This window comes from Hordeum vulgare, chromosome 7H, assembly GCF_904849725.1.
Source record: "Hordeum vulgare subsp. vulgare chromosome 7H, MorexV3_pseudomolecules_assembly, whole genome shotgun sequence".
In the NCBI taxonomy this organism is placed as follows: domain Eukaryota; kingdom Viridiplantae; phylum Streptophyta; class Magnoliopsida; order Poales; family Poaceae; genus Hordeum; species Hordeum vulgare.
The window spans coordinates 385,594,477-385,619,638 of record NC_058524.1 but is presented as its reverse complement, the minus strand read 5'-3'; positions in this window follow the sequence as shown (position 1 = coordinate 385,619,638).

Sequence of the window (25,162 nt, the reverse complement as noted above, 5' to 3'; positions counted from 1 at the left end):
ACATTTGAAGCATTTGATCCTATGCAATAAGTAAGTGCAGGAGCAAGAACATGGGATTTATCGGAATGATCAAAATGGTTGCTTGCCTTGTTGCTCAGAGGAGTGACAATATCCGTCAGACGGATATTCGGTGGAATCCGGGGGAGCGGAGCCTACCGATAGGAATGACATCAATCAATATCAAGCATATGCAATCAAGATGATGGATGAGCATGGAATGAGAATGCAAGGTGATATACTATTATAACTAACATGTATTAGGTTTGAAGTTGATTTGAATCAAATTCAAATATCACTTCAAACGAGGTATTCTCGGATACCATTTTAATTGATTCGACCTGATGCTCAGATCAACTTGATGTTAACATGCATGGAATGACATGTTAGGTTGCTGGTTGGTAATTAGGACAGTACTTGATCATGTCAATCATAGTGAATTTTAAATATTTTCCATAATCCATTTATAAAGTATTTATAAGAATTGACTTATTTATTAATCTACATGTTTGGGTTCTGTAACATTTTCAATCATGTTTGAAAATGACATATTCAGATTCGTTGAATTTTTCTGATACTTTTTCATATATAAATTATTTTCATTGGAGTTACAGATTAATTTCTATGAATTTTTGAAGTTTTAAACATTTCTGGAATTATTCTTATACTAGAAAATCCCTTTACTGCATCAGCATGACATCAGCAGGTCCAACTGGCCGTTTGAAAGTCAAACCTGACCAGTGGGACCCACTGGTCAGTGTCTCTGGTCAGTTTTAGATTAAAATTAAACTTAATTAGCTAATTAATCTCACTCGACCCACATGTGAGTGACTTATCAAATTAATTAAATTTATTTTCTTTAATCCTAAACTCCCAGAGGCTGGCCCCACACATCAGTGGCTCAAGCCAGCTGAGATCCACCGGCGGCGAGGTCGTCCTCGCCGTTGGGGAGCCTCCGGCGAGCACCAGTACGTCGGAGGGGCTCGGAAATGGCGCACAGGGGGATAAACTCGGCGCGGAGAGCACCAGAGGAGCGGTACTTCTCCCGCGGGTTCATTTTTGCACTTGGCTGGGGCTGATCTGGCCGGAGATGACGCCGGCGACGAGCTTGGCGGCAGCCAAGGTTCGGGCGTCATCGGGGTCTTCGATACAGAGGGAGTTACGCACGGGACTTAGATCCTATGGCATCTACGCGATGGCCTGAAGCTGCTGGTGGCCTCAGAAGGACGAGCTGATCACCGGAGGGCTACCGGCGACGAGCTCCCGCGGCAGATCTCGTCGGGCTCCGATGGCACTAGGCCTAAAGGAGGGGATCGACGGGGAGATCTTAGGGGAAAGATGCGCAAGCTCACGAGGAGTGCAGTGGTGGTGCTAGCTTGCTCGGGGACGGCCTGGAGAGGAAGAACGCCGGCGATGAGCTTCGGTGACCCGAGGAAGAAGACGACTGCGTCTCGTCGTTTCACTGCGTCTCGGCATCGGGCTCGTGGCTAGAAACCTTCAGGGAGTTGCGGCGGACCTATTGCGCGGCTCAGGAGGGAGAAGGGTAGGCTAGAATGACGGCGAGCTCGAGCTCTGCTCGGGCTCCAATGGCGGCAGAAAGAAACGAGGCAGAGGGGGAGAATGAGCTGGGGAACGGATAGCTACGAGCTCGGGGAGGTTATCCCCGTGCTTGCCAGTGCGAAGCGGTGGCCAGGCAGCCAGGTAGCTGCGTGGAGGCGCGCGGCGACGCGGCGGCCACCTCCTACTCCTACTGGCGAGGAGGAAGACGACAGGAGCAGATGGGCCAGGCCACGTGAGCGTCAGGTAAGGTTTTTCTCATTTTCTTTCTGATTTGTTTCTGTTTTGCTATTTCATTAACTTGCTATTTATTTCAGCTCCCAAATAGTTTGTAAAAGCTATTTTAAACACACCAGAATATTTGTTGGAATATTTCCAACCATTCCCAAAGTTTTCAACATTTTTGAAATTTTAAAGTTTCTAATTTCAAATTTAAAACTTGAAACCAGTAGCTTTTTGCATTTATTTAAAATGCTTAAAGTGTCAAGAAAAAGGTTTTCTTCATTGCTTATTTACTTTCATGATTTATGAGAAAGATTGAACTTTTCTTGAGGCCACTTTGGGTTCATTGGTTTTAACTAGTTTGAATTTTCCTTTATTCTTTTGAAGTGGCTAGGGTTTTAGCATTTTCTTTCATCACTTACTTTGTTCTTGTTGAGAATTTCCTAGATGCAATGCAAAGAAAACATGAGCACAAAGCTAACTTGCTTAAGGGGTCAGGGATGTGACACTCTTCCTCACCGGCGACGAGACTACCAGCAATGGCGCTAGGGTTCGGTGGTGTTTGCTGTAGCAGGACAGCGATGGAGGAAGAAGAGTTTGCCGAGGGGGATAGGGACATATTTATAGCCAGACAGTTACTGTTGGCGCGAAGATTTCTGACCAAACAACCCCTGCCTCTACGTCTCCGCTGGACACATGTAGTTCCCGAACAAGGCGGTGGAGATAGTGGAGATCGTGGTTATCCGATCGTGAGAAGTGGGGTTTAGTTACTGTGCATTAAAGAAACAATTTTTGAAGATTTGAGGATTTTCGTTACAAAATCATCAGCTGACAAGGACGCAGTGAGGATTTTGAACAAAGTTTCAAGTAGAACGCATATGAAGAATTGAATAGACTGGATGAGTATAGCATAGAGGGAAAGTAGGGTCCGATCACATTCACTTAGCAGAAATATCAACTTGAAGAAATAGCTATAAGTGAATGTTGTTGAGGACTTGAAATCACAGTCTATCTAGTCAAATGAAAGTCATCAAGTGTTTTTGAAGATTTTGTGATAAATCGTCACAATGAAGAATAACTGTTTTGAAGAAAAACACATTTTGAGGAAATGGAACTTTTGAAGAAAATCAACTTGAGGAATTTCACATTGGGCGGTGGCGTGACCCACCATATAAGAATGTTGATTACAGACGTCGCGTACAATTGTCATAGGGCCCTGAGAATCAATTTCTTCGTTGATTTCTTCACATTCAGAGTGACATTCTTCATGAGTTGAAGAAAATCGATTCATCATGTGTTGCACATCTAAGTCATGAATTTTGCATAAGTGTTAGGATGTGTGCATGTTTTTACAAAACATTTGAAGATTCTAAGATATTTAGCTCACACCGCAACTTGCAAAACCTTTTCTCATCCAAGGGCTTAGTGAAGATATCTACCAGTTGATCATCAGTCTTCACATGGTCGATGAGGATATTGCCCTTGAGGACATGGTCCCGAAGAAAATGATGACGAATCTGGATGTGCTTGGTCTTCGAGTGTTGTACTGGGTTGTATGCAATCTTGATTGCACTCTCATTGTCACAGTAGAGAGACACATTCTTCATGTTGATGCCGTAGTCCTTGGGGGTTTGCTTCATCCATAGTAATTGAGCACAGCATGAACCAGCATCAATGTACTCAGCTTCGGCAGTGGAGAGTAATACGCAGTTCTGCTTCTTTGAGGACCAGAAAACTAGTGATCTTCCGAGGAAATGGCATGTGCCAGAGGTTGACTTGCGATCCACACGGTCACCAGCATAGTCAGAATCATAATGCCCTACCAGATATAGATTTGAGCCCTTGGGATACCATAATCCTAGTGTTGGTGTGTGAGCTAAGTATCGAAGAATATGCTTCACAACCTTATGGTGTGATTCCTTTGGTTTTGCTTGAAAACATGCACACATGCAAACACTAAGCATTATATCTGGCCTAGATGCACATAGATACAATAAAGAACCAATCATAGAACGATATACCTGCTGATCGAAATCTTTACCATTTTCATCAGTGCCGAGCTGGCCGTTGGTAGGCATTGGAGTCTTGGCACCTTTGCATTCATGCATGTCGAATTTCCTCAGAACATCCTTGAGGTATTTCTCCTGTGATATGAATATTCCATTGCTTTTTTGACGAATTTGAAGACCTAAGAAGAATTTCAGCTCCCCCATCATGGACATCTGATATTCTTCACTCATCATGTAAGCAAATTCGTCACTGTATTGTTTGTCAGTACAGCCAAATATGATGTCATCGACATATATTTGACACACAAATAGCTCATTATCATAGGATTTAGTGAAAAGAGTTGGATCGAGTGAACCAGGTTACAGCCTTTCGTCATGAGGAATTCCTTCAATGTATCATACCATGCCCGAGGGGCTTGCTTGAGACCATAAAGAGCCTTTTTGAGTATGAAGACTTTGTCTGGATTCTTTGGATCCTCAAAACCTGGGGGCTGAGCAACATATACTTCTTCCTCAAGCTTACCATTGAGGAATGCACTTTTCACATCCATTTGATATAAGATGATGTTATGATGATTAGCATAAGCAAGTAGTATTCGATTAGCTTCAAGTCTAGCAATAGGTGCAAAAGTTTCATCGAAATCTATTCCTTCAACCTGGGTGTAGCCTTGGGCTACAAGTCGTGCCTTGTTCCTCACCACTTGACCGTCCTCATCTTGCTTGTTTCGGAAAATCCACTTGGTGCCGATGATGTTGTGCTTGCGAGGATCTGGTCGTTTGACAAGATCCCATACGTCATTCAGCTTTAATTGAAGAAGTTCGTCTTGATAGCTTGGATCCACTCCGGTTCCAGAAAAGCCTCAACAACTTTTGAGGGTTCTGTGATGGATACAAAGGAAAGATGCCCACAAAAGTTAACTAAGTGTGAAGCTTTTGAGCGAGTGAGAGGACCTGGCGCGTTGATGTCATTGAGGATTTTGTCAAGTTCTACTTCATTTGCAATCCTCGGATGAGCTGGTTTAGGATTTTGTCTGGGCTGAGGAAGTGGTTCTGGTGCAATTTCCTCAGGAGCATATTCTTGATTTTCATCAGTGATGGGGATCGTTTCTTCACCAATTTCCTCAGTGGGGACAATGTCTTCAGTAGGTTTGAGCTTTATTGCTTCCTTAGGAGACAGCTTATCTGGATCAGAAGGCAATTGCTCTCTTTGCGTGCCATTAGTTTCATCGAACCGCACATCTATAGTCTCAACAACTTTGTTGTGATAGTTGTTGAAGACTCTGTAAGTGTGCGAGTCCTTTCCATAACCGAGCATAAAACCTTCATATGCCTTCGGTGCAAATTTTGAGCTATGATGAGGATCTCTAATCCAGCATTTTGCACCGAAGACTTTGAAATAACTTACATTGGGTTTCTTGTCAGTGAGGAGTTCATATGAGGTTTTCTTGAGGAATTTGTGAAGATATACCCTGTTGATGATATGGCATGCAGTGTTGATTGCTTCAGGCCAAAAGCGACGAGGAGTCTGATATTCTTCAAGCATAGTTCTTGCCATTTCAACCAAAGTCATGTTCTTCCTTTCGGCGACACCATTCTGCTGAGGAGTATAAGGAGCAGATAATTCATGAGTAATACCAAGTTCATCAAGATAATCATCAAGACCAGTGTTTTTGAACTCGGTTCCATTATCACTCCTGATATGTTTGATCTTGATGCCAAAGTTCGTCGAGGCCCTTGAAGAAAATCGTTTGAAGATTTCCTGCACTTCGGTTTTATACACTATGATATGCACCCATGTATATCTGGAATAATCATCAACTATGACGAAGCCATATAAAGATGCTGCATTGGTTAGTGTGGCATAGTGAGTAGGTCCAAATAGATCCATATGAAGCAATTCAAATGGACGTGTAGTGGTCATGATAGTCTTCGAGGGATGCTTTGATCTGGTCATTTTCCTAGACTCACTAGCACCGTAGAGATGATCCTTGAGGAATTTGACTGATTCGATGCCGATGACATGCTTCTTCTTCGTGAGCGTGTGCAAATTCCTCATGCCTGCATGACCTAGTCTTCGGTGCCACAACCATCCTTCTGAGGTTTTTGCTAGTAAGCAAGTGGCTGGTTGAGGACCTGTAGAGAAATCAACAATGTACAAATCCCCTCTTCTTACACCTTTGAAGACTTTGGATCTGCCAGATTCCATGATGACTACACATCTATATCTACCAAAGATCACAAAGCATCGAGACTGACATGAGGTTAAAACCAAGGGATTCAACAAGCATCACTTTGTCCATATGCCTATCCTTGGAAATAGCCACTTTGCCAAGTCCCAATACCTTGCTTTTACCTTTGTCAGCATATGTGATTTGCTTCAGAGGTGATGGAGTTAGTGGCATATTCATCAGTAAGCTTTTATCACCAGTCATGTGATGTGTGCAACCACTATCAAGAACCCACTCAGTATTCTTGGGTTTGTCATCCTGCAGATGAATTAGTACAGCTTACCATCTCATATGCTTCAGATTTGAAGAATATGATATTAATTTCATCAGATAAGAATTTAATCATAACAGAAATATAAGGCCGTGTGAAATATTTCTATTTCATAAATCATTAGCTTGCGTCCTATCAAGCATTTCCTCAGGTCTCCAGCAAATTCTTCAGATGATGATTTTCATCTAGAGACCTGACCTGCAGAAGTGATTAGTTCGATTTCTTCACCACCCACATCTGAAGGGGTGGCAATGCATTCATCATCCTGCGAGCACCATATGAGAAAGGTGGCATTGAAGCCAATGCACTTCTCTTAACAGTAGGGGGGGGTTAAAGTACTCATATGAATATGCAGAGAGCTGGTTTGAGGATTTATGAACATAATGATTTGAGGAGTAACACTCATATTCATATTCCTTGTAGTTTCCCTGCATGTTAGACGCATTAGCACGGGTACGAGCATAGTTTTGACCAGTTGAGGATTTTGATCCTCTTGAAGACTTTGGTACTCCTGATGAATTTGATCCGGGGTTCAGATTCTTCAGTGGTGGTGTCATGAGGACATTCACCTGAAGATTTTCAAGACAGCTTTTGGGAACCCAGATTTTCCACAAGGGAGGGCCATTCCTGCAGTTAGTTCCAACATATCGAGCAAATACTTCACCAGATTGATTTTTGAACAGTTTATAGTTGGAGTCAAATGACTCATCTGAGGAATAGGATAATTCACATGAAAAGCCAGTTAGATTAGATGGATCAAAAGGAGGCCCAGCAGCAGCAACCCATGAGGTTTTGGAATACTGCTCAGGTTTCCAATAAGATCCATCAGCATTTAATTTCCTCTCAAAGGCAATTCCTTATTTCCTCGGGTTCCTGTTCAAGATCTGCTTTTTGAGCACATCACAAAGGGTTTGATGTCCTTTGAGGATTTTGTATATGCCTGTCACGTACAATTCCTTCAACCCTGCATTTTCATCACTAACATTTGTGTTTTCCTCAAGTGAGGAAATAGACACAACAGGTGCAGTTGAAGAATTTGTAGCAATAGTAGAATTTGCTGATTCTGGTGAGGAATTAGCAGTTTCGCGTTCAATGCATTTAAGACATGGAGGAATGAATTCAACTTGACCAGCGCTGATCTATTGAGCTAGTAATGAATCATTTTCCATAAGAAGATCATCATGATACATCCTCAGCTTCTCAAGATAGAGCTTCCTGTGAAGAAATTCATAGGAAAGCTTCTCATGATCAGTGAGGAGTGTATCATAACGATCCTGAAGATTATCAAATCTAGACTGAAGACTTTTCACATCTTCAGTGAGGATTTGGGTAAGGTTCATTTCATCATTCAACAGATCATCACTTTTATCTAGCAGTTTCTGAAGCTTGTCCACGACAGTTTGTTGTTTAGTGGCAATGATAGCAAGTTTACTGTAACTGGGTTTCTTATAATCATCAGGTTCACAGTCACTTGAATCAGAGGAGGAGGAATTATTTGGTACCTTTGAACCCTTTGCCATGAAGCAATAGGTTGGAGCGAAGTCATCAACATAGTCATCACTGTGGATGGTGCAATCATTTTCTTCAAGATTGAAGATTGACTTGCTAACGAAAGTGGTTGCCAGTGCAAGACTAGCCTGTCCGGATTCTGAGTCTTCATCAGAACCCTCTTCTTCATCACCTTCCTCTTATTCTGCCTCTGAGTCCATTTCCTTGCCAATAAGTGCCCGAGCCTTTCTGAAACTAGTCTTCTTGTGCGATGAGGGCTTTGAAGATGAGGATTTTGAAGATTTCTTCTTCTTCTTCGAGTCATCAGAACTGTCATCCTTGTATTTCTTCTTCTTTGATTCCTTTCCCCAATGGGGACAATCAACAATGTAATGACCTGATTTCTTGCAATTGTGGCAGGTTCGTTTCTTGTAGTCCTCAGATGAAGATTCTGATTTCCTCATGTCTCTTCTTGAAGATTTACCAAACTGGCCACGTCGTGTAAATCTCTGGAATTTCCTCACGAGCATTGCAAGCTCCTATCCAAATTCTTCAGGGTCACCAATGCTGTCATCTGTGTCTTCTTCTTCAGATGAGGAAATTGCTCTAGCCTTCAGTGCACGTGGTCAAGAATAGCTTCGTCCATATAGATCTTTCTTTTCTTCTAGCTGGAATTCATGAGTATTTAGCCTGTCGAGTATATCAGCTGGATCAAGCATCTTGTAGTCTGGTCTTTCTTGAATCATCAGAACTAAAGTATCAAATGAAGAATCCAAAGATCTCAACAGTTTCTTCACAACTTCGTGATTAGTGATGTCTCGAGCTCCCAGTTTTTGCAGTTCATTTGATATGTCAGTGAGGCGATCAAAGGTATCTTGGCAGCTTTAATTGTCATGTCTCTTGAAGCGATTGAAGAGATTGCGAAGAATATCAACACGAGAGTCACGCTGGGTTGATACTCCTTCATTTACTTTGCACAGTCTCTCCCAAATCAGTGTTGCAGAGCCCAAAGCACTTACTCTTCCAAACTGGCCTGGGCTCAGATGGCCATAGATGATATTCTTCGCTTGAGAATCGAGTTGCTTGAATTTCTTCACATCAGCAGCAGAGACACTAGCAGAGATGATGGGGACGCCATGGTCCACAATATACCAGAGATCATTATCAATAGCTTGTAGTTGCATTTGCATTTTGTTCTTCTAGAAGGGAAAGTTCTTTCCTTTGAAGGTAGGACATGTTGCAGTCACCTTAAACATGCCTGCAGTCGACATAACTAAAACTCCAGGTGGTTAAACCAAAATCACACAGAACAAGGGAGTACCTTGATCTCATACCAATTGAAAGTGCGTTATATCGACTAGAGGGGGGTGAATAGGAGATTTTTAGAATTTCATCACTGAGGAAATTCCTTTTGAGGAAATTCCTCACTGATGACTAACTCACAGCAGAAACAGTAAAGGATCAGTAGTGCAAAGTTTCACAACAGCAGTTTTTCAGAGTGAGGAATGTGAAAACAGATTGCACAGTGGGCAGGCACGCAGAATACATATGAGGATTAACTGACGTGAAGAATTTGGGGTTGAGAAAATTCAGAGAAAGTCTTAAGCAAATTCTTCAAACAGTAGCACTGAAAGTCATCAACACATAATACGAGGAAATTAAAGAGTTGAGGAATTAGAACCCGTTTCTCAGTGAAGACAGTCGTTGATGACCCAGTTCCAACTGTTGTGACAGTCGTACATCTGGTTTGGAGCGGCTTGGTATTGAAACCGAAGGACACACAGTCCCTACCGTGTTCTTCTTGGGCTAAGAACACACAGTCCTCGCCCAACACTCGTGCTAAGTCTTTAGGGCAGACTTCCAAACCCTCACAAACTTGGTCACCCGGCGATCCACAATTGACTGCTGGAAAGCTCTAGACCATGACGCCTAACCGTCTGGAGGATGCACAGTCCTCAAAGGTAAAAGGCTTCTGTCCCACACAGGAACAACTTCTTCAGTGATGCTCAATCACTAGGTTTGGTTGTGGTTTTGGTGTATGGAGTTTTTCCTCACTGATGAATTACTCTCGAAGACTCTGAGGAATTGGGTTGCTCTTATGACAAGTGTCAGTTTCTAACGGAGGAGCCAACCAGCTAATGGTTGTGGGGGTGGCTATTTATAGCCTGGGAGCATCCCGACATGATTTTACACTAATGCCCTTAAATAATATGACCGTTGGAGTGGATAAGACCAATGACGTGGCGTGGCTATCGAAATGGTCGGAACCCTCAACTATGAGAGTCCTCATGTCACTCGTATTCCTCACTTGAGGCTTTTGATAGGATTAGGCTTGGGTTGAGCATTGTGAGGAAATTCATTCCAAAGTGTAACTTTGACCCCCCTTAACAGTACGGTGTTCCTATTACTCAAATGCGAAGAAAATAAAACAGAAAGAGTAAGTCTTCATGCTTCAAATTCTTCAAAGTGATTTTCTTCAGGACACACCGAATTCCTCAATTTCAGTATCTTCATGAGGAATATCAATTTCATCGCAGATTCCTCGTGATTCATTTCTTCAGCTTCAGACCAATTTCATCAACCGAAGATATATATTTTTAGGGGTCGATATTCTTCAAATATCTCAAACTCCTCAATGACTTATAGATTCTGTGTATACTCATAAACACATTAGGTACTTAACCTATAAGTCTTCAAACCACCAAAATCACTAAGGGGCACTAGATGCACTTACAAGAGGCCAAAGAGCCCACCAAAAAAATGAGAGAAAAAGAGAGAAGGGACAATGCTACCACTTTTTCCACACTTGTGCATATTAAGCACCATGATCTTCATGATTGAGAGTCTCTCGTTTTGTCACCACCATATAGCTAGTGGGAAATTTTCATTATATAACTTGGCTTGTATATTCCAATGATAGGCTTCCTCAAATTTTCCTTAGGTCCTCGTGAGCAAGCAAGTTGGATGCACACCCACTAGTTTTCTTTAAGACCTTTCACATACTCTTAGCTCTAGTGCATCATTTGTATGGCAATCCCTACTCATTCACATTGATATCTATTGATGAGAATCTCCATAGCTCATTGATATGACTAGTTAATGTGACTATCTTCTCCCTTTTTATCTTGCAACCTCCACCACACTCCACACCACTTATAGTGTTATAACCACGGCTCACGCCCATGTATTGCGTGAGAGTTGAAAAGGTTTGAGAAATTAAAGGTGTGAAACAATTACTTGGCCAATACCGGGGTTGTGCATGATTTAAATTCGTTGTGCAATGATGATAGAGCATAGCCAGACTATATGCTTTTGTAGGGATAACTTTCTTTTGGCCTTGTTATTTTCAAAGTTCATGATTACCTTGCTAGTTTGCTTGAATTATTATTGTTTCCACGTCAATAGCGAACTATTTTTTTGAATCAAATGGATCTGAACATTCACGTCACATAAGAGGAGTTACAAGGGACATCTATGCTAGGTAGCATGAAAGCATCAAAAATTCATTCTTTATCACTTCCATACTCGAGGACGAGCAGGAGTTAAGCTTGGGGATGCTTGATACGTCTCAAACGTATCTATAATTTTTGATGGTTTCATGCTATTATCTTGTCATCTTTGGATGTTTTATGTACCTTTTATATCTTTTTTGGGACTAACTTATTAATTCATTGCCAAGTGTCAGTTCCTGTTTTTTTTCTGTGTTTTTGGATCTTTTCAGATCTGATTTTGGAAAGGAGTCCAAACGGAATAAAATCCCCGAAATGATTTTTCCCGAACGGAAGAAGATCAGGGGGCCTGTGGGCCAAGCCAGGAGGGCTACAGGGAGCCCACAAGGCCCCACTCTGCCACCAGGGGGGAGGCGGCGGTGGCAGGGCTTGTGGCCACCCTGGCGCCCCCCTGACATAGATCTTTGGCCTATATATTCCATAAAATACAGCAAAAAATCAAGGGATCCACGAAAATACTTTTCCGCCGCCGCAAGATTCCGTTTCCACGAGATCTCATCTGGAGACCCTTCCCGGTGCCCTGCCGGAGGGGACTTTGGAGTTGGAGGGCTTCTTAATCATCATCATCGCCCCTCCAATGACTCGTGAGTAGTTCACTTTAGACCTACGGGTCCGTAGTTAGTAGCTAGATGTCTTCTTCTCTCTCTTGGATCTTCAATACAAAGTTCTCCATGATCTTCATGGAGATCTATCCGATGTAATCTTCTTTGGCGGTGTGTTTGTCGAGATCCGATGAATTGTGGATTCGTGATCAGATTATCTATGATATAAATTTGAGTCTTTGCTAATTTCTTTTATGGATGATTTGATATCCTTGTAAGTCTTTCCGATTCTTGGGTTTTGTTTGGCCAACTAGATCTATGATTCTTGCAATGGGATAAGTGCTTGGTTTTGGGTTCTTACCATGTGGTGACCTTTCCCAGTGACAGTAGGGGCAGCAAGGCACACATTGAGTAGTTGCTATCATGGGTAACAAGATGGGCTCTGTCGTTGATATGAGATTGTCCATCTACATCATGTCATCTTGCTTAAGGCGTTACTCTATTCTTTTGGACTTAATACACTAGATGCATGCTGGATAGCGGTCGACGTGTGGAGTAATAGTAGTAGATGCAGAAAGTATCAGTCTACTTGTTTTGGAGGTGATGCCTATAGATATAATCATTGCCATAGATATCGTCACAACTTTGTGTGGTTCTATCAGTTGCTCGACAGTAATTTGTTCACCCACCGTCTACTTGCTTTCATGAGAGAAGCCACTAGTAAACACTACGGCCCCCGGGTCTATTCACATCTATCGTTTACACCTCTGCTTTTACTTTTCTTTGTTACTTTCTTGCTTTCAGTTCTCACTTGGCTAACAATCTATAAGGGATTGACAACCCCTTCATAGCATTGGGAGCAGGTTCTTTGTGTTTGTGCAGGCTCTTGTGATAGTCCTTCACTGGATCGATAGCTTGGTTCTCAAACTGAGGGAAATACTTACCATCGCTGCACTACATCACCCTTTCCGCTTCGAGGGAACACAAACCCAAGGCTCCAAAGCAACGGGGGAAATCCTTTGCATATTTTCCTAGGAAGTCCCTTAAGGCGTAGCCATAGCAGAAGGATTCCTGGTGCCGTCGACACACCTATTTCTGGCGCCATTGGAAGGTCTTTTGTTGCAGTAGCAGGAGCCGGCGCCATCATCATCCCCCACCATGGTCCAACTGCGTCGGGAGCTAATGGCCGGGTCGGGAGTCGGCCCATGAAGTCGTGGCGGGCGGCCAATTCGACGCGCGCGCGATTGCCCGCCGGCACTGCGCTCACCGGTGTCCCGGAGCTGGTGTTGCTATTTTCCAGCAGTCGGTCCAAGGTGGAGCAGTCGGCCCGCGTGGTGGCCAGCGAATTGGAGCGCCTAGAGGCCCGCACCAGGGTAACTGCCTCATCTTGGTCTCGAATCTTGCTTCAGTGGGGGCGCGCCAGCGCACCCACTCGGTGTAGCCCCCAAGAATCGGGCCGGCCGATCATCGGCCGGCCGAATCACTTTGAGCATCTTTTCTTGTTTTGCTTCTTTAGTGGGGGCACGCTAGCGCACCCACTGGGTGTAGCCCCCGAGAATCGGGCTGGTTATGAGTTAACCAGGCCGAATCTTACTTCTGCTTCTTCTTCGCTTTTGCAAGATATTTATGATGCCCAGGTCTAGGCTTAGAACAAGCTACGGGCTCAGCACCAAGCGGCCGATGGCCAGGTTGCCGGGCTCCAAGCCCGGCTGGGTGAAGTCGCCGTGGAGCGGGACGCCGTGCGTGACGTAGGCGACCGGCTCCAGGAGCAACTGGCTCTTCTCCAGACGGAGAAGAAGGAGCTCGAGGCGGCCAGCAGGGTCGAGCTGGAGCAGCTGCATGGCATGCTGTAGGAGAAGGAAGCCTCCCATTCTACCTCCGTTGAACGCCTCGCGTCGGCTCATCTCGAGGAGATGAAGCTCAACGACACCGCCTTGAGGGAGAAGGAGGAGGCCCTTGTCCAGAAGCAGACGCAGCTGGCCAAGGCCCTGGAATCTGTGGCGACCCTCCAGGAGGAAGTTGCCCTCCATACTCATGCGAGCAAGGTGCGGGAGCTCGAGGTCCTGGAGAGCGCCCATGAGACCGATGGCGCCTTCCATCCTGAGTCTTCCTTTTTTGTTTTGTATTGAGCTTTCTTGGCCGTCTCCTCTTCTTACTCGTTTCTGCACTCGTTTTCCTGTCTCAGGCCTCTTCCCTGCGACCCAGGGCGCAGCCGACACGGCCGTCGAGGTGAGCTGTGAGGAGCGCCGCACGGCTGGGCAGGAGGTAGATGCTACTTCCGGCTGGAGCATGGAGGAGATCATAGTGGGACTCAGGGCCCTCCTGCAAGCCCTACGCGAGTCTGTGGCTTGGCTCCAGGTCGCAGGCTTGTTGATGATGGCGGCCCTGTGGCCGGCTGGCGTGGAGCCGGCGTCAATGAGCCGACTCGCCCGCTGGCTTGCAGCTCGCGAGGATCGCCTTGATGCCTGGCGTGCCTCGGCCACGCGCGCTGGAGCCTGCATGGCCCTGCGCTTGGCCAAGTCCTGGTATCGAAACCTGGACTTGGGCAAGCTCGTCGCTCAGTGCGACGGCTTGGAGGAGGAGCTGCAGGCTGTGGAGGAGGCCCTGCGCGTGAGGGCTAGCGGCATCGCTGAGTACACCGCTTGGGACGAGCTTGTTTTGGAGCATGGTGAAGGCGGCGATGTGATCCCTAAATATCTACACGGCCTTCAACCCTATGACCCCAATGGTAGCTCCGACGAGACGGCCCACGGTGTGGATACTGCGGCTGCCTCTAGCGGTGCGGCGTACGCCGACTCCGATGCGGATGGAGCCGGGAGCCCTCGCGAAGGAGACGGCGCAACCGCCTCGGGAGCAGCCGGGGATGGTGAAGCCACCACTTCAGGAGCAGCAGTCGGGGCGACCGATGAGGCCGCATTTAACGACTAAGATGCGGTCCTTTCCGATCTGGGGAACGAGGCCCCGAATTGGAAAGAAGTGAATCTTAGCGTTTCGCAAACATGGTAACATAGCACATACATAATATCAACAGAATGACAATAAAGGATTCAATTGCCATCTCATAAATATATCAGAGTTACATCATGCATCCAAACAAGGTAGTTCCGCTACGGACTAGAAAACAAGGGAAATGACTATGCTACCCTGCATGCTGGCCCACAATCACGACCACGCCTCAATCTTCTAGATAGTTCACGTATAGGCGGTCGTTCTCCTTATCGTACTGCCACGCCATCTGTGTGCCGTCGGGATCACCTGTCTCGGGGGTACCTGAACCTGTTGGTGTTGTGAAGGAATTTGCGAGCCACGGGGACTCAGCCATCTATGACCTCGGTGACAAAACTAGTCAAGTTATTAGGTTGGAAAGGTGGAGTATTTAGGTTGCAGCATCCTAAGCTTTATATGGTGGCTAGCTTACGTAGAACATGAATTGAACGTGGTCTATACTAGCGATCAATGAATAGATGATCACTAAGTGATCCTGAACACCTACCTACGTCAATCATAACCCCACCGTGTTCCCGATCGAAGAGAGGTCTTCGAAGGGGACAATCACGGTTACGCACACAGTTGGCAATTTTATTATCTTATGTTTAAGTTATCTATTACCGGGTGTTAACAAATATTCCAAGTTGCCACATAACCGCGGGCACGGCTTTCCGAAAGATTAAACCCTGCAGGGGTGCTCCAACTAGTCCATCACAAACGTACACGGGCCGCAAAGTAATCCTGTATCACGAATCTCGTGATCTCGTCGGATTCCTTAGAGGAAAACCTCAACTCTGGGGAGAACCAAAGCTTCACCGGGATTCCTATACGCAAGATATATCGCTAAGGTAAGACAAGACTAGCAGGACCTCCCGACGTGCCGACGACCTTGATAAGAGTCGCGTATCTCAGTCTCAGGACATGCCGGATAAGCGAAGCATATAGTGGCCAGAAAAATCTCCCGAGTTGCCCCGGGATGGCCCCGCAAGGTGTTCTAGTTTAGACCAACACTCATGAGGAGCACTGGCCCGGGTAGGTTATTAAATTCCTCGGGTAGGCCATTCCATATGCAGATTATTATTAAGTGATTAGCAAATTAACACCAATGTTGGGTCCTGCCGGACAAGTCTTAACACTACGCGATTTATCGAGGGGGTCCCCATACCAACCCCGAACGTGTTAGGAGCGATCATTATGGAATCAAACACCAGTAGCCGGTAACTATGGCGACAATAACGAAACAAAGCACCCGGCAAAAGGCTAGGCCTTCCGTTATTTACCAAGTATATAGGTGCATTAATTAAATAACAGAGTTAAGATAATGATATCAAGCTCATGTTATCACATGAGGCAAAGCACCTGCATCTAGCAACGCTAACATTAGTAGCTGAGCAAAGCCTACTTAGCCATTCAAGTTTGCTAAGAAGGGATAAGTGTTTGGTTTCACGGCATATCAGGAGGCAATTATTTCAGTGGTAGGAAGCGAGCATATGATGGAAGAAACGTAATCTAGCATAACAAGTCTAGAGATGGAATCAAGGTCATATCATCTTGCATGTGATATCCTCAGCTTGGAACTGTTCTTGTTCGTCTTGCACGTACTCTCCCGAATCCACGTACTCGTTCTCCGATCCCGGTGCTACCCAACATAAAAATAACATGCAATGAACAACAACACCTCAAGATGCAACAAGCACATGATGCATGAGATGAATATGAGCATGCATCACTATTCCACTCACTAGCACAAGCATGAGACCTAAATACATGTTCCTGGACATAACTACATCCTAAGCTATCTTTACATGAATTACAATGACATGATCATATGCATCACATGAAAACGATGCAAAAGCATATAAAGAACATTACAATCGGAGCTACGGATCAACGGGAAACAACGAAACAAGAAATGAAGCCCTACGTGTCAAATTCATCACAACACGCACCAATGGCTCAACTCTGGTATTTCCAGGTTGCCAAGACATAAAACAATCAAACATGGATGGGGTGGAGCAAATAAGAACACCACACCATCAACTATGCACTCACAATCATCAAAATGGCAAAACTACACAATCTACCATAAACAGCATCATAGCCCTTTGTGAGCTACATGCAAAGCACCTACACCCACCTAAACATGCCAAATAAGATATTTGGTTGTATTTATCCAAGATTACTACAAGCACAAGAAATTTTTTCACACAAAGGAGTTAAACACAGAAAGTTACACAGCTGCAAACTTGCCCAAAAATATCAGATTTCAGGGACTTAGTGAAAATTGCAGATTCTCGCTATCTGTTTATGCTCAAAAGCATTTTGACAGCAGCCAAAACAATATCTAAAGGACTCCAAATATAATGAAAATTTACAGGGAGCTAGACAAACACATAATATTCAACTTTCCAGTTTAAATCTAAGGCTGAATCACAACACATTGACCTGCACAAGCTCATCAACAAGAGAAGAAAATATAAACAGATTCTCAGACTTAGTGAAAATCTCAGATTTTCACTAATCTGGAATTTCAGCCACTTGCCTACTTTGATTGGGCACAACTTGCACATATGGAGCCCTAAACATGAAATTAAACCAACATGTGGTAGAGGAGGTCACCCTCTACTACCACAACCAATAATCAAACCCTTGGGGACACCACATCACATGGAACCAACCTCTAAACATGGAACAAATCTGAAATAAGTCATCTCCAGAAAATGTTCCAATGGCAAAAATGATTTCACCAAAGGATTCCTGGGATGATTCTACCCCAGAAACATATATAAAACATATGCACTTGCTCGGAACAAATGAGCACAAACTAGGAAGGAAAACTACATAGAATCACATAGAGATGAATAGGCATCATCACATGTGATTCCACTAGCTCATCACCTACACCATGATTATACACACATTCACAAGGAAGGGTACACACTCACACATATGGAAATGTGTTGGTGCACCTTGCTTTAGTAGGTGGGGTTAACCCACATACACTCACACAACTACACACACACATACTCACATGCATCACAACTAACATGCTCATGATCCCCTACACAAACACAAGGTAGGTGAGGGGGGAAACCCACACACACGCATCAACTATTTACATCCCCTCGGACTCGAACCCACAACCTCGCGAGAACAAACACGTATACTTGCCACTGCGCTACGCTAAGGAAGTCTGACAGAGGGGAGGACTATAATAAGGTAAACTGTCATGAGCGCCTGGTGCTCTGCTTGGCACACAGAGTCACCGGCGACAGGAAGGACGTCGTGCTAACCTGCTTCTTCAGCTGCACCACGAGGGGATACACCCCTTCTGCTACTGTTGCGCTACTCTGATGGGGAGAAAGCCTCTCTCTGCTCCTAGCTCTACGGAGCAACCACAACGAACACAACAACACAAGCACGCAAGAACTACTCTCTCACAGAGGCACGCCGGAGACGATCTACGCGAGCTACCCAAGGAGGAAGGAAGGGAAAGATGTTCCTCACCTAGGGAAGGAAGAGGATAAGCTGCACGGTGGAGGAGACTGAATTCAGAGGAAGAAGGCGCGCCAAAGGAGCCCCTGCTACAGAACCGACGTAGAACCGAGGAAGACATAGAAGAACTCCGGGGCCGAGGCGATGGCGAGATCCTAGCCGATGACGTGGGCGTTCCCTGGCCTCAGTGAGGTCGGAAATGGGGCGCGGGGAGCCCTCCCGAGCTCCTGGACATGGTGGCTGCGCCGGACGACGTGGATGCAGGGGGGTAGACGCCGGCGATGCTCTCTCTCTCTCTGATCTGAACTGCAGAGGCTTACCTTGGGGGAGAAAGAAGGAAGGAGGGGGATGGAGAGAAGTGGCGGTGCAGATGGGGAAGAGGGGGAACCCTAGAAGAGGGGAGGCACGGACGCCCAAGTTATAAGGGGGGTCCTCGATGGTTGTGCCTCACGACGCTTGCATCTCTCTCGGTAAGCCTGACGGAAAGGTGCAGAGGGGGTAGACGGCGTGTGAAGGAGGGAGGAGGGACGTGGGAGTTGGGCTAGCGCGGGGAGAGGAGGAGTTGGGCCACGCTGTGTGGGAGTAAGCCCACCAGTGGCGCAACATGGAGAAAAAAAAATCCCTGGAGCCTATTCCTATTTACAGGAAAAACCACAGAAGAAATAAAGCATAGAAAATATACTAGGGATAAAATCAAACAAAAATACCCCCTGGTCATGGAAAAATATGACTTATTGAACTAAAGTGGAAAAGAAAAGTTTGGGGCAAATAAATCTTTACAAAACAGCATTTGTTAAATCTGTTTTGTAATTAGTTGCACCTTTAAAACATGTTTTCAAAATAGCAATCACACCTCTCCATATCCAACACAAAACCTGCTAATTCATGGTCATTTTTAAAACAGGATAGGAACAAGTGGAAATTGAGCTAGAGATAGTTGGAGAAGGAGTTTTGAAACCCATGCAAGCCACAATGCACTATTCCTATTATCACATGCAAACTCCAAGAGTTGCACCACACCACACATATCATAAAACCACACCATCACACAAGGTATCACAACAACTCATAAGAACACAATGCAACATCACAAGGACATGGACATGATATGATATGCCATGCATGCATGCAAGGAAGAAAAACAAATGACATCACAAGAAATCACATGCATCGATAACTCTCATGTCATTGGAAAGATGGACCCACATGAAGAAGGTTCCAAAAAGGAAGGTTACACACTTGGGTCATTACAAACTCTCCCACACTACAAAAAGATCTCGCCTCGAGATCTATGCGTGAAAGAACTACGGAAATTCAGAACGGAGGTGATCCTCGCGTTCCCAAGTAGCCTCTTTATCGGAATGGTGTCACCATTGCACTTTGAGAAATTTGACAGTCTTGTTGCGGGTCTTGCGCTCAGTCGCCTCGAGAACCACAACTGGATGCTCACGATAAGATAGGTTAGGTTGAAGGTCGATGTCTTGAAGATGAACAGTGCACTCGAGGGTCTTGAAGCACCTCCGGAGTTAAGAAACATGGAACACATCATGGACATTTGCAAAGTTTGACGGGAGCTCGAGCTGGCATGCAAGGTCGCCTCTCTTGCCAACCACTCTGAACGGGCCAACGAAACGAGGCGCAAGCTTGCCTTTGATGCCAAAGCGTTGCATACCCTTCATAGGCGACACCTTGAGATAGACAAAGTCATCAAGCTCATAAGACATGTCACGGTGCTTGCTATCATAATAGCTCTTCTGACGGAACTGAGCTGCTTTGAGGTTGTCACGAATGACCCGACACATGTCCTCAGCTTCTTCTATCAAATCATTCCCAAGGATCCGACGCTCGCCGGTCTCGGACCAGTTGAGAGGGGTACGACACTTCCTGCCATAGAGAATTTCAAACGGAGCCTTGCCAGAATTAGCTTGATAAATGTTGTTATACGAGAACTCCGCAAAAGGCAGACAATCCTCCCACTTCATACCAAAAGTGATAACACAAGCTCTCAGCATATCCTCAAGAACTTGATTGACTCGCTCCACTTGACCACTAGTCTGAGGATGGAACGCTGTGCTGAAGCGGATCTTCGTGCCCATAGCAGACTGAAAAGAGTCCCAGAACTTGGAAGTGAAGATACTTCCGTGATCCGAAGAGATCATCATAGGCACACCGTGCAAAGACACAATCCTGGAGGTGTACAACCCTGCAAGCTGAGCTGCGGAAATGGATTCCTTAACTCAAGGAAAATGAGCCACTTTACTCAACTTGTCAATGACGACGAACATGGCATCATTACCCTTCTTGGACTTCGGAGACCCGGTGACGAAACCCATCTCAATGTGATCGAACTTCCACTCGGGAATCAGCAAAGGCTGCAAAAGACATGCTGGACATTGATGCTCTGCTTTCACCCTTCGACATACATCACATTCATTTACGAACTGAGTAATCTCACGCTTCATACGAGTCCACCAGAAGGTCTGTTTCAAGTCGTGGTACATCTTGGAGCTTCCAAGATGAATAGAGAGCAGAGAGTTATGAGCTTCTTCCAAGATTACCTTTCTGAGATCACCTTTCGGGACGACAAGATGATCTCGAAGAACAATGTGTCTCTGGCATCAACAGTGAAGCACTTATACTTGGGAAGACTCTTTGCCACGCCAATCTTGACTTTCTTCACCATCGCATCAAGAAGCTGTGCTGCTCGAACCTGATCTTCCAAGGTAGGAGAGATCTGGAGGTTTGCAAGAAATCCCTGATGTACTAACTGAAGGTTGAGCTTCCTAAAAGACTCACAAAGACCAGGATGGAGAGGTTGCAGAATCAGACTGTTGTAGTACGCCTTCCTGCTCAAGGCACCTGCCACGACATTAGCTTTGCCTGGCGTGTACTCAACACTCGGATTAAAATCTTGGAGCATTTCCACCCAACGTGTTTGCCAAAGATTCAGGTGAGGCTGAGTGAAGATGTACTTGAGACTCTTGTGATCGGTGAAGACTTCAACCTTACGTTCCAACAAGAGGTGTCTCCAAGTCATCGCAGCGTGTACCACAGCTGCTAGCTCAAGATCATGCACAGGATAGTTCTTCTCCGCTGGCTTCAACTGCCTGGAGGTATAAGCAACCACTTTCTTCTCTTGCATCAGAACTGCACCAAGACCCTGGAGAGAAGCGTCGCAGAACACCTGGTAAGACTTGGAATCATCCAGAGGAGCAAAGACTGGAGTGGAGGTGAGCTTCTCTTTGAGTGTGTTGAAGGCCAACTGACACTCTGGAGACCAAGCATATTTCACACCCTTCTGAAGAAGACTTGAGAGCGGCTTGGCGATCTCGGAGAACTTCTCAATGAACCTTCTGCAATAGCCTGCAAGCCCGAGAAAGCTTCGAAGCTGCTTCACATTCTGCGGAGGCTCCCATTCAACAATGGCCTGAACCTTGGACAGATCAACTTTGATGCCCTCGGCAGTGATAATGTGACCAAGATAGATGACTTCTTTCAGCCAGAACTCACACGTGGAAAACTTGGCATACAATTTGTACTCTCTCAGCTTATCAAGCACAAATCTGAGATGTTCTTCATGTTCTTCCTCGGTTCCAGAAAAGACCAGAATGTCGTCGAGATAGAGCAAGACAAAGTCATTCTTGAACGGAGAGAATATGTAGTTCATCAAATGACAGAATGTTGGAGGAGCATTAGCCAGACCAAAAGACATGATCGTATACTCATACGAGCCAAAACTAGTCCTGAAGGTAGTCTTCGGAATATCTTCCTCGCGAATGCGAATTTGATGATAGCCCATTCTGAGATTGAGCTTAGAGAAGACCTTAGCACCTTTCAACTGTTCGAACAACTCAGTTATGTTCGGAAATGGATATTTGTTCCTGATTGTCTTCTTGTTCAATGGACGGTAATCGACACATAGTCGGTCCGTGCCATCCTTCTTCTTGACAAACAGAACTCCATAGCCCCACGGAGACGAGCTCGGTCTGATTAGACCCAAACGCTCCTGCTCATCGAGTTTCCTCTTAAGTTCCTTCAACTCTTCTGGAACCAATTTATACGGCCGTTTGCACACGGGCTCGGTGCCTGGCTCAAGCTCAATCACAAATTCATCTTCTCGGTGCGGAGGCATGCCTAGCAGCTCTTCAGGAAACACATCTTCATATTCGCAGACTACTGGGATTTGTGAAATAGGATTAATCTCGCCCTTTTCATTCAACGAGAACAGACGGATTGTATCATCGCGCGCCGCGAATATAATCACGTCCTCCAAAGAGTGGGTAAGCTTCACTTCTTTAGCTTCACAATCAATCGATGCCTTGTTCATGGCCAGCCAGTCCATACCAAGGATCAAGTCAATGTCGGAATTGCTCAAGATATACGGAGAAGCCAGAAAAGAATAACTCCCTATCTTGACATTGACATCAGGAACTCTAGAATTTGACCTCATCTGAGCACCCGGAGAAACAACACCCAAAGGTCTATGCAAACTTGTCGAGGGAAAATCATGCTTGATGAAAAATGACTTTGACATAAAGCAATGCGAAGCACCAGAATCGAACAAGACTTTAGCAGGAAAATCATTGACTGAAAGGTTACCCATGATCACATCAGAGGAGTTGTGTGCTTTAGCTGCGTTCACCATGTTGACTCGAGCTGATCTGGGGTTGAACTTGACAAGAGCATTACTTGGAGGTTTTCCTAGAGGAGGAGGCGGCAGTCGGAGCTGAGAAATACACTTTTTGGCATAATGACCCTTCTGCCCACACTTGTGACAAGTAACATCTGCTCGCTGCCGGTACTGAGTCTGAGGAGGCCCTTGCTTCTGATGCTGGAATCTCTGCTGAAAGACAGGGTTGGGAGGGTGGGAAGAACCACGGCCACCAGAATGCTTGAGCTGCTGCGAGTGCCGAGGAGGAGGAGGAGACACCCAAAACTCCTGTTGCTTCTGAACCACCTAAGTAGAGGAAGAGCTGGAATCTGTGAAGCACTTCTTAGAATTCTCCACCCCGAGCAAGGCTGCCTCTTCCCTGAGAGCTAAGTTGTAGAACTGGTCGAACTCCTCAGGATCGTGCAAAGCGAGATCTAACTGCAAATCTTCTTTCAAGCCACCTCTGAACTGATAAATCTTGCTCTTCTGATCAGGGATATCCTGCAAGGCGTATCGGGCTAGCTCGTGGAACTCAACGTTGTACATGTACACGGAATTACCACCCTCTTTCAAGCGCCTAAACTTCTCACGCATTTCCTCCACAAAGCTGGAAGAATGTAGTGGGACCTGAAGTCACGGCAGAACTCATCCCAAGTGATCACTCTAGCGCCTTTGGAGTCCTTCAACTGTTGCCCCCAGATAGAAGCCTGCCCCTTCAACTGGAATGTTAAAAATTTGACAAAATCCTCAGGACGAACATTGCTGCACTCGAAATGCTTCTTCATATCATGGATCCAATCCTCGGCATCAAATGGTTGGTCACAGGAAGTGAAAGTCTTTGGCTGATTCGACAGGAACTGACTCAAATTAGCAAACTGATTGCCACCATGCTGGAAATTGCCTTGTGGCTGATTAGCTCTCTCTTGCAACAACTGTAGCAGCATCTGGGTGTTTGCATTAGTAGCAGCCATCACCGCTTGCCAGGCCTCTGCAGGAGGAGGCGGCGGCGGGGGATTCTCCGGAGGAGGAGGTGGTGGAGGCACATCCTCATGCCCTGGGTTCTGACGCGTTGGTGGAGCCATCCTGAAGACGGACAACACATTAGCTCATAGAATAAATGAAGATATAGCTGAATCAAAATGACAGGAATATCTGAACAGGAATATAGAAATTGCGCTCGAACAAAATAGTGAGAATGCTTCCTCAAAGTGACGGTCGACAAAATTCTGATTAAGACCACTACAAACAAGTATGAGCTAGAACTGCTCGGAACAAACATATGATCGAGATTTCATCCGATATCTTCGTGGATAAGATCGCACGGGCTCGAATTTACAGTAGCCATCCTGTGCAAGGTATTGCACATGACATACGGAGTATCCCCGAGTTGTAGCGAGCTACAAGGACTCTTTAAGACACAACGAGAACCGTTGTAAGACGACCGTGAACAAACACACCCACTGAACATCGAATCCCAACCTCAATCATACATCTGTAGGAAGATAGTCCTATAAGATACTACTTGATATCCCACCTATGAATTCCCGAAATAACTGGTCATGCAATCTGGTACACGGATACAAGGAATAATATCACACAACTCCTATACTAACCCGTCACCTGTATCACATCCGTCAACACACAACTAGCATCTCGGACCTTCATCTACAATAGACCCTCGTGATCACAACGATACAAAGTATGGCAGTAATCCCGAACAATCTGCACCAGTACTGGGGACATCGGGGTTATCTCGCCACTACCCGTATTGAAGCAATAACGAACATCCTTCGTTCTTAGATACTCAGAAATCTGAATGATGGCGATGTGCGCAAAAATCCCCTGGAGCTCAACTCCCCGGAAGAAATCAAGGCAGACAGGAGGCACCAAGACAGAACTCCGTCACATCGAAATCATATAGATTTCACAAATACCCGTGTAATCCTAAAAAAAATTTGAGCGAGAAGAGGAGTAGAATTAAGATTTCCTAAGACAGGAACCTCACTAGAGCATGGAAGAGGAGAAAAAAGAATCCTACTCTCCGATATAACTAAGACTCAAAACATTTTACTAGACTCGACTCGGCCAAGTACGATCACACAAAGGCTCCTATGGTCGTAAGGCTTTGATTACCAACTTGTAACGACTAAGATGCGGTCCTTTCCGATCTGGGGAACGAGGCCCCGAATTGGAAAGAAGCGCATC